Source organism: Erinaceus europaeus, chromosome 5, assembly GCF_950295315.1.
Source record: "Erinaceus europaeus chromosome 5, mEriEur2.1, whole genome shotgun sequence".
NCBI classification, from domain to species: domain Eukaryota; kingdom Metazoa; phylum Chordata; class Mammalia; order Eulipotyphla; family Erinaceidae; genus Erinaceus; species Erinaceus europaeus.
In genome coordinates, this window is record NC_080166.1 from 55,664,294 (window position 1) to 55,677,053 (window position 12,760).

Consider the following 12,760-nt stretch of genomic DNA (forward strand, 5'->3'; position numbering starts at 1 on the left):
AACCGTTTCTTGCATGTTCCCTCATTTATTTGACCAGAAAATTTGATGTCAGGATGAGATAGATATGGAGAGACACATCAGTATCTTCCTAATGTGGAGGTGACCAGGGTATGAACAGAACACTACAGAAGAGATGCGAAAGGCCAACAGACATATGAAGAATTGCTCCAGGTCACTGAATGTCAGAGAGATGCAAATAGAGGCACCATTGAGATACCACCTCACCCCTGTGAGAATGGCATACATCAAAAATGAGAGCAGGAACAAATGCTGGAGAGGCTGTGGGGACAAAGAAACCCTCCTGCACTGCCCGTGGGAATGTAAATTGGCTCAACCCCTAGAGAGAGCAGTCTGGAGAACCCTCACTAGGCTAGACACGGACCTTCCTTATGACACAGTAACTCCTCTCCTGGGATATATCTTAAGGACTTTATAACACCCGTCCAGAAAGATCTGTTTACACCTATGTTCGTAGCAGCATAACTCATAATAGCCAAAACCTGGAAGCAACCCAGGTGCCCAAAAAGAGATGAATGGCTGAATAAGTTGTGGTATATATACTCAATGGAATACTACCCAGCTATTAAAAGTAATGAACCCACCTTCTCTGACCTATTTTGGATGGAGCTAGAAGGAATCATGTTAAGTGAGATAAGTCAAAAAGAAACACACTCATAAACAGAAATTGAGAAAGCAGAACAGACAGGGAAAAACAAAGTAGAAATTGACTGAGTTTGGAGTATTTAACCAAAGTAAAAAACTCTGGGTGTGGGGAGAGGGTAGATTTTAACCTTCACTATAGGGGCCGGGGGGTAGGGATCCAACCTATGGTGGTAGGTATGGTGTTAATATACACTTCTATTAACTTACAATCTTATAAATTTTAAATAATCAATATGTAAGGGGAAAATAGTTTGAAACACTCAAACATTTGTATGCATAGAGCCCAGCTTGGAGTTTTTTTTTTCCCTCCAATGTTATTGCTGGGCTTAGTGCCTGCATTGTGACTCCACTGCTCCTGGAGGCTATTTTTTCTTTCCCTTTTGTTGCCCTTGTTGTTGTTGTTGTTGTTGTTGTTACAGTTGCTGTCATTTTTGTTGGATAGGATATGTAGAAATCAAGAGAGGAGGGGATGACAGAGAGGAGGAAAGAAAGATAGACACCTGCAGACCTGCTTTACTGCTTGTGAAAGGATGCCATTGCAGGTGGGGAGCCTGTCTCTCAAACTTGCAATTTGCACCATGTGCACTTAACCTGCTGCACTACTGCCTACCCCCTAGCTTGACGTTTATATTCTTTCTATCTAAGCTCTTAAGGTTCCAAATGGGTAACCTGATTGAATTTTAACAATGGGCTTAAATTTTTCATACATTTCACTTATGTTTTTTTTTTTCTTTTTGCCAGAGCAATGATCGTCTCTGGTTTATGGTTGTGCAGCGGTTGAACCTGGGACTTTGGAGCCTCAGGCTTGACAGTCTGTTTGCATAACCATTATGCTATCTACCCCTGCCCTCATTTATGTTTTTCTGGTATTTTCTTCCTGAAGGAGGGTCACTGAAGCCAGGCATCCAGTGGTGGACAGGCCAGAGGAGCAGAGACCAGCTGGACACAGAGACATGGGGAGAGAAGTGGACGCTTGACTTTGGTAAAGTGAGTTCTGAAGAGGGACCAGTGGGGCTTCCCCCACAAAGAGAGAGCTTGCTGTGCAGGAAGGACACATAAGCTCTGTGGGGTTCAGCCCCTGCTCCCCTCTGATTGCCTGAAGGGGCCCTCAGCACCCTGCCCTCTCCTGGATCTGGAGCTGTGAGAGGAGGTGCAGAAGGGAGCAACTGAGGAGTGAGTGCAGGGAGGGGCCTCCAGACCCCTGCAATGTGCCTTCCTCATGGGGCTCCCAGCCTTCAGTAAGCCCACCCTGAGTCTGGACTGTGGTTCCTCTGCTGGGTGTGGTGTCTGAGCCAATCATGCTGCTAATACTCAGCTCACAGCAGGGCTTTCAGAGAGGAGTTCATGCTGCGACCAGACTCATCTATTAACATGGGACTGTCCTTCCTCAAGGGTGGGTGAGATTGGGGAGCCATGAGGCAGCAACAATTAGAGAGGTCTCCCTACAGCTCTGGGGTCACCAGCATTGGGGTCTTTTTAGCACAAATAGAAGCCAGCAAGAGCAAGGCAAGATTGGAAAGTCTCATCACTATAGTGTCTATTTTGTGATTAATTCTGAGATCTAAACTTAATTCAAGAGATAGAAACACATTAGGGCTTCAATTAGCAAAGACAGGTTGGCCCATCTTCCACTCAAAGTTGGGTTCCCTTGGCAATCTGAACCCCCACCCCCAGGAACTAGCAGATCCCCAGAGATAGTTTCCATGTGGGTGCCCCTGCCAGAGACAGCCCCCCTCTCCTGCTGCCCCATCTGCTGTCCCCTGGCACTGCCACCACCTCTGCAGGGACTACTGCCACCAGCCTTCCTAGTGCTGGGAACAGTGTGAGTGTGATGGGGACACTCATCACCAGCCCACAGACTCTGGCCTGGATCACCCCCCGACTCAGGAGATGGTGACCCAGGGTCCCTCAGCAGTGTCCTGTCTCTCACTGAGGCCTAAGGTGTGAAAGACCACAGAGCCCCAGGAGTGACAGCTCCCTGTCATAGAGAAGGACGGTCCCCACAGTCCTAACATTTGTCTTCACTCTGACTGTTTTCATCTTAGACCTTAGAACCCCCATGAGATTTATCCCTCTGATTCAGGCACAAATTACAATAATGATTTTATGTCACCCAGAGCTGTAACATGCTGAGTGATGTGCAGCTGATTCTAGTCTCTGGTCCTTGAACTCATACAGCAACTGCAGCCCACAAGTCTTGACTGGAGTTGGAGAAAAAGTAAGTGCTCCCTAGTCCAGTCCCTGATAACACAAGTGCTTTTGTGATGCTCTGGGTCTTGTCTCATTTCTTCTCAGATGTAAAGATATAGCTTAATAAATCTTGGAGAACATGTGACTGCTGCTAAAGATGTTAAAACTCATTTATGTTTTTCTACTATTTCCTTCTTAATATCACTGGTGACACACTACTCCCGCCCCACCTAAATGAGTCCATTCTGGTGCAACATTGACTTGCTCCCTGCGTGTTGACTGGGATGAGCCTCCTGTGCACCTGGTGCCTGTGACCACAGCAGTAGGCCGGGGCAGGGGAGACATGGGCATCGGGGCATGTGTCAGTGGGGCCAGTGACTTATGTAGGAAGGTCACCGCAACTAGGATGCCAGTGGAGGACAGTGCAGAGGAACAGAGACCAGCTGGTACAGAGACTTGGAGAGGGAAGTGGGCACAAGACTCTGTTAGAGTGAACCCCTCACATTAAGCACACCATGTAAGGGGCCCTAAATCTGGGCTGTGGGGTTTTTGCTGGGTGCTCCCTGCCTTTCCCCCTTCAGGACCCAGCCAATCACTGTGCTTATCTCATAACACTGGGTGAGGGGAAAGGCTCAGGCTGGTGACTAGAACTAATCAGTTGAGCATGTGACTGACCTTCCTCTAGCTGGTTCGTAAATGGGAGCAGTGAGGCAGCAGCAGGTAAGAGAGAGGCTGCCTCCGCTCTGCGGCCACCCACATCTGTGTTCCCTTTAGCACAGGAGGAAGCCAGCAAGAGCAAGGGGAAGATGGATAATTCATCACACAGGTAAGCACTTTGCATCTCAGTGGCCATTCTGGTCTCTAAATTTGATCAAACTTACAGCCATATTCTGCATTTTGAAACCAGCAAGTTTAGCACAAGGCAGAATGGCAGGCACAAGCCGGAGAGAGAGAGAGGTAGAGAGAGAGAGAGAGAAAGGTACAGAGCCCACAGGCAACTTTGCTCATTCTCAGGCCTCCCTTCATTCCCTGTGGGACGAGGGTAGACATGAGACCCAGCTCACCCAGGGGTGCCCCACACAGAGCAGGCACCAGAGATGGGCCTAGAGGAGACAACTTTGGAAGGACATCTGTGAGTCTCAGGCTATCCCTACATTCACCTCTTTGGGGACAGAGTTCAGAATTTTTGGGCTCACAGTATCTTTAACTACACAGTTAGAACCCCTCACCACCTGCATATTTTAAACAACAATTCCTGCAGCTTCATTCATCTCTGTCAGAGCTTCTCAGCCTAAGCAATGCTCTTAGAAAGTGTCACAGGACTCCTAGAATGACCTCCACACAGCTTAGAAATGCTCCTACTTACACCCTACACAAAGTATTGATTCCAATCTCCCTCATTTCCTTTATTTTTGAAACTTCTTCAAGGACTCACAGGGAACTTTGGAAGGTAGCTGAGAGGTGCAGGAAGGTAACTGAACTATGTCCTGATGTCATCATGTCTGAGGAGGAAGTGGCCTAACTCAGAGAAGCAAGTGCTGGTCCTGCTGTCTTCTCAGCAGAGCCCTGGGGTCTAGCAGGGGGAACTGGTTGGGGAACTGAGGCAGGGAGGCTGCTCAGACCCCTGTCCCACAGGGGCTCCCTTCCCTGCTGTCTGAAGCTGTTCTAGCTGGAGAGGCCTATGGGCAGGGCTTGGCTTTTTTTATTATTATTCCCTTTTGTTGCCCTTGTTGAAGGATCAGCTTTACAGAGCATTTTCCTCTGTGATCAGGAGAGGGGACCTTCGGGCTGGGGCTCTAGCAGTAAAGAGAGAGCAGGGAGCACACTGACTGAGGAGCTTGTCGCTCAGAGTGGGTCTGCTTTACTCTAAAGTTGTTCTCACCCCTTGCCTGGCCACCCCAGGTTCCCTCCTCCTTTCCCCCCACTGCTGAGGAGTCTTTTGCTGCCCTAAAGAGGCCTCCTTGCTGTTTCCCAGGTCGTGACTCAAGGCTCCTCATCAAGATGGTGGCACCAGCACAAGATAATCCACAGCTCTCAGCAACCACCTGCCCCAGACCAGCTCCATGGAGGAGGGCACTCGGCAGAGGACTCTACAGACCCCACATCAGAACAGAAGCAGCTGCTCCCCTCCCCATCATAGACTCTGTGTACCCCCTAAGGAAGCATGTGAACTGTGAACTGTTAGGGACCACCTGGTATCTTCAGCCAGTGGCGTCTCCCGCTGGAATATAAACGTGTGCCTTTTCAGTGCAGTCTTGCCTGGGCTCCTTGCTTTTCCTCACAGCTCCATCTAGGGTTATGGGATATCAGGTCTAACTAGAACCGTCCTTAACTTCCAAAAGTGTGGGTTGGGTGCTTTGACTCAGTGGGGAGATGGAAGAATCCCTGAGGACAACTAATGGTCTACTTGGGTACCCTCTGCTGACCCCTTTCCCATAGTTACTGGGAATAGAAGCACTAATCCTCAACAGAGAAAGGTATTCTAACCAAGTGTTTCACATCTCTTCTCACTCCAGGAAAAGTGTGGCAAGGTGATGCCCTCTATCGGAGCAGAATTGAGCTCTAGCAACACGCGAACTCCTAGCATCCTTGGATCTTATTTATTTTTATATTTTCATTTTAAAAATTGATATTTACTTTTGTTGCTCTTATTTTTATTGTTGTTATTGATGTTATTGGATAGGACAGAGAGATATGGAGAGTGGAGGGGAAGGCAGGGGGAAAGAAAGAGAGACACCTGCAGACCTGCTTCACAGCCAGTGAAGCAACTCCCCTACAGATGGGGAGTCAGGGGCTCGAAACAGCATCCTTATGCTGGTCCTTGTGCTTTGCACCACGTGTGCCTAACCCACTGTGCTACTGCTCAATTCCCATATCCTTGCATCTTATTCTGATCAATGAACCAATAAGTATTTGCTCCTTGTCTGAAGTACTCTCTCTGAGAAATTGACTTTTTTTTTTAGTTTATTTAAGAGAACAGATAAAGTCTCAGAGGGAGCAAAGAGAGAGATATATAGATAGTTGCAGCAATGTTTCACCCTTTATGAAGCTTTCCTCTTGCATGTGGGGACTGGGGACTTGAACCCAGGTACTTGTGCATGGTAACAAGTACACTTAACCAGGTGTGCTACCACCCAGCACTACAAGTGTTTTCTTTTTTAAAATTTATTTTTTATTTAAGAAATGATAAATTAACAAAACCATAGGTAGGAGGGGTACAACTCCACACAATTCCCACCACCCAATATCCATAACCCATCCCCTCCCCTGTTAGCTTTCCCATTCTCTATCCCTCTGGGAGCATGGACCCAGGGTCATTATGGAATGCAGAAGGTAGAAGGTCTGGCTTCTATAATTGCTTCCCCGCTGAACATGGACATTGACTGGTCGGTCCATACTCCCAGTCTGCCTCTCTCCCTAGTAGGGCGGGTCTCTGGGGAAGCAGAGCTCCAGGACACATTGGTGGGGTCTTCAGTCCAGGGAAGCCAGGTCGGCATCCTGATGGCATCTGGAACCTGGCGGCTGAAAAGAGAGTTAACATACAAAGCCAAACAAATTGTTGAGTAATCATGGACCCAAAGGTTGGAATAGTGGAGAGGAAGTGTTGGAGGGGGGTACTCACTGCAAACTCTAGTGTACTTCTGCTTTCAGGTATATATTTTGCAGTAATTTATGGAAACGTGTGAACATGTGCTCTCTCTCACAGAACGTGGTCTATATCTAGGTTTTGGGACTTTGTTAGGAAGTGATCCACCTGGGGTGGAATTAGAGAATACTATGAAAGAAAAGGTCTCACCTGAGTAATGAAGCTGAAGGGTTGACATTCCACACGTGAAGTCTCTGGACACAGTCTGAGCTGAAGCATGTTGAGGTGGCAATCGTTGCGTTGATTAGGTTGCAATAGGCAGATGCAATATTATTTGATATGAATTGGGAGAGGCATGTGGGAAAGTGGGCCCTATCCTAAGGTTCCAGGACTGGGGGAAATATAGGCTCTATAGTGGAGATGTGAGGTTCCTGCTGTCTTAATGTTCAAAAAGACAATGGATAGTTAATGTTACCATCACATTATTTGATAATTGGGTTAACTTTGAAAAGTAGTCATATAAATCACTAGTTAATTAATATGGGAGGGGAAAAATTAATTGTATGTCTCAAAGTTTTTAAAACACAGACTGAGTCTTTTTTAATATATAGGCTGTGTATTTGATATGCAGACTCTCTCAAAAGCCTAGACCAAGTAGATCAGATGCAACCAGTGATACAGCTATATAAGGTACTGGGTACTATACAGCAAACCCTAACAAAAGGACTTTACAAGTATTTTCTTACCTTTTTATTTTTTGCTTCTGTTCAAATATCCTCTTCTTAATGGGGGTTTGTCGGGCTGCGTCGCGGAGAAGAGAGAGAGGAGATCCATAGCAAATGGGGTACACAGATCTTTATTATTGGATCAGTAGGGGGTGGCTCAGGCCACATGGAGTCAGCCTAAAAATATGGCCATCCCCACTACCTCACCACCGGGCGAGAGAGAGAGAGAGATAGAGAGAGAGAGAGAGAGAGGGAAAAGAAGTGGGAGGGCTTTATTGGGCAACAACCAGGAGTGACATGTTGGGACAAGATTAGTTGAAAAGGGCACTGCGAGGATATCGCAGGGAGTGGTAAAACCTGGGGGTATAGACTGCATCTGTATAATTCCTCAACAGGAGTTCCATGGCCACCCTATTTAAAAGCTTCTCCACTGCTTTCCAGTTATCTAGACTCCATTTGCTTTAATTTTCATGTAACAAAGCAGAACCTAAAATATAATAAAAATCACTTTTTTTTAAAGATTGTGACAGTAGGATGAAGAATGAGAAAAACCACAACACTAATGCTTCCTTCACTATAGTGGGGGCCATGCTGGTACCTGGGATGCATGCATGGTAAAGCAGTGCAATATCCAGGAGCAAGTAGGCTATGTCACTTGCCCTCTAACTCCCTTTTTATGTGTGTATCACCCATGACTCTGAACTCACATGTAGGTTCACAAAATTCATTCTGTCCCTATGCAGCTGTAGCTGCCTCCACCTGAATGGTGCCCAGCGTCTGTAGATCTCATGGAATGATGTCAGGCATGGTTACCATACAGGCAGGTTACCATACAGAATGACGATGTAAAGGGAGGCAGGAGAAGCTGTACTGCAAAGGGGTTGGAGTGTAAATGAACCTTGAGAAACAGCAGTGCCAGCAGTGTCAGCAGCAGCATCTCAACAACTGATGTTTAGTGAGAGCTTGTTATGTGCTAGACACTCTGCAATCTGTCTGACTTGCACATCTAATTCAGTCATCCTCTCTCTCTGGGACGAAGGCTCTGGCATAAATTCCATTTTCTATGCAACTTCTAAAGTTAAAAGTACTTAAGCCAGAGGTCATTGGAAGAGGTTTTATTCAAACTGGATCAGAAACTTAAATTTTCAATTCATAACCTAGACTCCCAAATGAATAAAGTACAGAGACTAGTGTTTGAACTTAGAATTTTTACTGAAAAAAAAAAGGGGGACATCAAATGGTAAGGTAATTCAGCAATAGAAAAGTAACCATTCCTGGGGCTGGGGGGTGGCACACCTGGTTGAGTGCACATATTACAATGTACTAGGTCCTTGGTTCAAATCTCTGGTCCCCACCTGAGTGGGAAATCTTTGTGAGTGGTAAAGCAGTGCTGCAGTGTCTCTCTGTCTCTACCTCCCCATTACTCTCAATTTCTCTATTCAATAAAGAATAAAAAAAGTAAGAAAAGTAACCATTTGCTATTTAAAATATATAATTTCATAAAAATTAAGTTTCTATAAGTGCCAGAAAATACTCAAATCTAAAACAAAAAACCCTTAACATATCCTTCCTTTTATTTTTAAAGATTTTTATAATCTTTATTATAATTTTATTTTTATTCTATTTATTTTTTATTTTGAGGCTTAATGATTTACAGTTAATACAGTTGTGGGTTCATAGGTAAAATTGTTTTTTCTGAAATCACTCTCACTTGCGCCTAAGTCCTCCTCCATCATGTTATACCTGGACTTGAAACCCCTACCCCAGAGTCTTTAGGTGAAATATACCAAACCCAGTCCAAGTTCTGCCTTGTGTTTCCCTTTTTGTTCTTATTTCTCCACTTCTAAGAGTGTTAGCATCCCATATTTATCCTTTTCTTTCTGCCGTATCTCACTTAACATGATTTCTTCAGCACCACTCAAGATGTAAAAGGTAAATTTTTCATTTTTTAAATTTTTTATTATTATTTTATTATTTATTTTCCCTTTTGTTGCCCTTGTTGTTTTATTGTTGTTGCAATTATTATTATTTTTATTGATGATGTCATCATTGCTGGATAGGACAAAGAGAAATGGAGAGAGGAGGTGAAGACAGGGGGAGAGAAAGACAGACACCTGCAGACCTGCTTCACTGCTCGTGAAGCCACCTCCCTGCAGGTAGGGCTCGAACCTGGATCCTTACTCCAGTCCATGCACTTCATGCCACCTGCACTTAACCCACTACGCTACTGCCCGACTCCCAGATTTCTCATTTATAATAGCTGTCTACTACTCCATTGTGTATTTATACCCCATCATCTGTTGTAGGACACCTGGATTGCTTCCAGGTTTGGGCTATTACAAATTGTGCTGCTATCAACATAAGTGTACACAGATCTTTTTGGATGAGTGTTTTGTTTCCATATAAGGTCATCAGGTAGGTCCATTTTTAGCCTTCTGAGAGTTCTCCAGGCGGCTCTCCACAGGGGTTTGAACAATCTACATTCCAAATCAGCAGTGCAGGAGGGTTCTTTTATCCCCACAATTTCTTCAGCTTTTGTTGTTACTATCACTTCTGATATATGACATTATCACTGGAGTGAAGTTATAGTAATTGTTGCCTTAATTTGCATTTATTTTTAAAATATTTGTATTTTAAAAATTTGTATGTGGCTCTGGGTAGAATATTCATTTTGATGCTTTTAATTCTTCCAACCTGTGAACATGAAGTAACTTTCCAATTATTTGTATTTTTTTAAATTTTTTAGAATTATTTATTTTCCCTTTTGTTGCCCTTGTTGATTTTTTATTGTTGTTGTTATTGATGTCATCATTGTTGGACAGGACAGAGAGAAATGGAGAGAGGAGGGGAAGACAGAGGGGGGGAGAAAGATAGACACCTATAAATCTGCTACATGGCCTATGAAGCGACACCCCTGCAAGTGGAGAGCCGGGGCTCGAACCTGGATCCTTACACTGGTCCTTGAGCTTGGTGCCACGTGTGCTTAACCCAACTCCCACTCTTTGTATCTTTTCCTATTTCCTTGAATAGTGACTATAATCTGTGTTCTCAACCCAGTGTGCTGCCACTACCTAGCCCATGGAGGAAAGAATGTTTGAGTGTTGTATGCAATTTATATACTGAGGCATGTAAAACAACAAGAATTAATGAAGTTCATTTAATTAAAGTAGTCAGGTCTTACAGTTAAAATTTTGTGTCTAGCAAATTTTATCCTCTTAGAGAATGGCATTTGGAACAGAAAGATGTAAAATATATAAGGAGATGGATACTATTGTAAGTCTCTATAAAGTCATTCAAAAGACTAAAGTTGTGCAGTCTAAATGAGAAGGAATGAAGAGGAGGAGGCAAGAAAAATAAAGACAAAAGCAGCAGTAAACTTTAAGTATATACAGGTTTATACGTCCAATTATAGCTGGGATTATACTACTAAAAATGCATGGATATGATTAGTGCCTACATTCAGGGTACTGAGGAGAAAGAGACTATATTTGGTTGGACAGATGCCACGGACCACCACAGTGGATGAGCAGCAGGAGGGTCAGGGGTCTTGAAGGCAACCTCCCAGGTGGGTCAGGAGTCAGTGCGAGGGAGAACAGATAGACACCACACTCTATTGGAGGATGACTCTGGACTCATTTTAAAAGTGAAACTGCATTAGCTTTTATACTTTTTTCAGGTTACATTTAGGTTGCCTAAATAACCAGCTTAGTCTTGTGGCTTTGGCAGGCTACATGTTAATCCCCTATAACTGTAAAGAATGGTACAATACTTAGTATTGCCCTGTTCTCAGGGGAGGTCATACCCAGAATTGTTTTTGACTTTTGCGGAGGGCTATCTCTACCATTAATCTTCTATGGGGGGCATACAGATCTTTGCCTAGTCGTGGACCACTGCTCATCTAGGTCTGGTACAGTTTAACTATTAATCTTTCTTTGTTTCAATACGTCAACTTGTACCTGGGAGGCCTCAATCTCTGTATACTTTCTTTGAGGAGCAGGTCATAACATGACTTCTTTTGTCCGTCTATGTTGACCCACTTTCTCCACTTTCATAATGTAACATTCAAATATGTCCCTGTGTAAGGAAGAGGGGGTGCTTCTGACTCTCCATTCCCACCAGGCACTGCCAAAGCACTATTAATTGTGACAGTATAATTATTTGTAGCAGTAACGGGGGGTGGGGGGGAGAATGCATAGACCCATTCTCGTCCTCCTGCCCAGCTTCTTTGAAGTCTGAATGCAGGTCCAGAGGAGATGACCCTGTCAGGCTCCCTGGCTTTCAGGTTGGGGGTGCCGCAGAGAGAGACTAAAAAAGGACTTCAATTATAGTAAAAATATTTCTTAAACTGGATGAGGGGTACATATCTATATTGTTAACACATTTTGTTATAAGTGTAATAATTTAACATACTACTTTAACTTTCAAAATCTCTGCAGAGGGTTTGAACATTATATTTTAAAAGTGAAGAACTAAAATTTTTACTTTTTTTGCAAAACATATAGAAAAATTTTATTATACTAACTTGTGTACATCCTACTATTAAAAAATAACAAATTTTCTGGTACCAAAATTCCACCTATTTAATTGGGACAACCTGATGCCCAATGTCACTTGGTATATTTTCAAGTTTGATGAACTTTTAATTATTCTAAGCCACTTTAAAAACTTGAGGGATTCAAAATTGCATACAGCATTAAATGGCATTTATTATTCCATAAATCTCGAGACTCAAAAGGAATGCTAAATACACAAGCAAAACTCTAAAACAACAAATAAGCTTACTTTTTCCCAAGTGGCTAGTATCAAAATCAAGTGGTCATACAAAAAGCAATGGGAAGAAAAGATAGAAAAGTTCTCCACCTCCTCCTCCAGTTACTCAAAGAGTTAACATATTTTCAGATGGAAAATGGAGACAATACTTTTCCATATCAAGCAATTTCCTTCATGAAAAAAGTGTCAACGTTTTCACCCACTGATATAGTTTGTCTTCCAGGAGATATTTAAAACTCAAGAGTTATTCACTTCTATATCTAAATGAACAACGATATGAGGACCAAATAGGGTGATTAAAATAAAAAAGAGAAGGTAAAGCAGATTAACAGAAGCAGAGGACATAATTATCCAGACAGTATGAGACAGAGAAAACTAAGAAGGAGGTAAAAGAGCTAAAAGAGATTGAGAGACCCTGAAAACAAGAACAGATACATAGGGATGATCTCAAAAGCAGGAGCGTTCACATAATTGGCCCACTAGAGCAAGAAACAGAAGAAGGGGAAGAAAGCATTATAGAGCAAATAATGGAAGCTACACAGTCTTAAACAACAGAAAGGACATCAGAATTAAAGATGTCCAAAGAGTTCACAACATAATCTACCTAGGCCTGAATAGACACAAAAAACACATAATATTTACAGTTGAAATAAGGAAGGAAAAAAAAAAAGGCCCCTAAAGGCTAAAAGAAAAAAACAAAACATCACATACAGAGGAAAAACCATAAGACTATCAACAGAGTTCTCCACTCAACGTCAAAAGACAGAAGAGAATGCCAAGGTATCAAGTACTCAATGAGAAATAGTTTCAACCAAGGATAATATAT

General features: G+C 43.4%; 1 long non-coding RNA gene across 1 annotated transcript; it reads left to right on the forward strand.

Annotated features, from left to right (window-relative positions):
• The first annotated feature begins 3,537 nt into the window (after positions 1–3,537).
• LOC132538698 (uncharacterized) lies at positions 3,538–5,105 on the forward strand. Its single transcript, XR_009550051.1, has 2 exons — positions 3,538–3,679; positions 4,829–5,105. It is a non-coding gene; the product is annotated as an uncharacterized LOC132538698 (long non-coding RNA).
• Positions 5,106–12,760: the final 7,655 nt, after the last annotated feature.